Source organism: Orycteropus afer, unplaced genomic scaffold (assembly GCF_000298275.1).
Source record: "Orycteropus afer afer isolate SDZICR_OR568_19922 unplaced genomic scaffold, OryAfe1.0 scaffold00172, whole genome shotgun sequence".
Classification (NCBI taxonomy): domain Eukaryota; kingdom Metazoa; phylum Chordata; class Mammalia; order Tubulidentata; family Orycteropodidae; genus Orycteropus; species Orycteropus afer.
This window is the reverse complement of record NW_006921759.1, coordinates 1252892-1254283: the sequence shown is the minus strand read 5'-3', so window position 1 is coordinate 1254283 and position 1392 is coordinate 1252892.

Here is a 1392-nt window from a genome sequence, read left to right as displayed (position 1 = left end):
TCTGTCTGTAGATTTAGAATCATTTCTAATTTTTCATTTATTTTGTCATTTTGTTCTTGTATTTTCTTCCAAAATTCTTCTAGGGTTGTGTATGTGTGTGTGTGTGTGTGTGTGTTTTCTTTGGTCTGTCTCTCAATCCTTTGAAGATACCTAAATATTATTCTTTTGAATTCCTTATCAGAGAGTTCCAATGCTGCTTCTTCCTCAGGGATGTGTTCTGGGTCTGTATTCTGCTCCTTTTTTTCTTCCACTTTATCCTGCTTCTTTGTGTAGACTGTGATGGTCTGTTGTCTCTGAAGCATTGTGGTCTTGTTGTATTTAGATCTCTGTTAACTGTTTGTGAAGAGCAGCCAAGGGTGATTCAGGCTGTTCTTGGTGATTTTTTGTCATTGGCCCGTTGGTGGAGAAGGAGGTAGTGGCTCTCGCTCAGTAAGTGAAGTTGCAGGAGTTGTGGATGTGGTTGTGTCTTATGGGGACTGTTGTTGTCTGCCACTCAGTTAGACACAAATTACAATTGAATAACCATCAAAAAACTAAGAGCACATGGACAAAAAACACACCATGTAGTCACACAGGAACAGTACCCAAAAAAAGACAAAAGGGAAAAATAAGAATAAAAAACAAGAACACCTGCAATATCTGGGGATAGGGCACTAAGAGAATAAAGGTAGAGAAAGAGAATGAAACACTGCTTGGTCCTGTGCCAGCCTCACAATCCTTGCTATATCTGAGCCCATCGTTGCAGCCACTGTATCAATCCATCTTGTTGAGGGCCTTCTCCTTTTTCGTTGACTCTCCACCTTACCAAGCATGATATCCTACTCCAGGGAATGGTGCCTTCTGACAACATGACCAAAGTAGGTGAGGCAAAGTCTGGCCACTCTTGCTTCCAAGAAGCATTCCAACTGCTCTTCTTCCAGGAAAGATTTGTTAGTCCTTTTAGTAGTCCATGGTACTCTTAGCATTCTTCTCCAACACCACAACTCAAAAGCATCAACTCTTCTTTGGGCTTCCTTATTCATTGTCCTACTCTCGCATGTGTATGAGGTGACTAAAAATACTATATACCTTGGGTTAGGTGTACCTTAGTCTTGAAGGAGATATCTTTGCTCTTCAGCATTTTAAAGAGTTCTTTTGCAGCAGATTTACCCAGTACAGTAAGTTGTTGTGATTGTTATGTTTGTATGTCAACCTGGCTAGGCCTGGTTGAGTGGCTAGGCAGCTGGATATAGTATTCCCCATGATGAGACTGGTAATCAACTCCATGGTGGAATCTACAATGTGCAGCTGAGTAGCTGCCTTTGGGTATGTGGTCTGATTCCTGTATATAAGGAGAAGCTTTGAGAATGGTCTCTAGCCTATGGCACACTTGGACCCTGCATGTAGCCATGT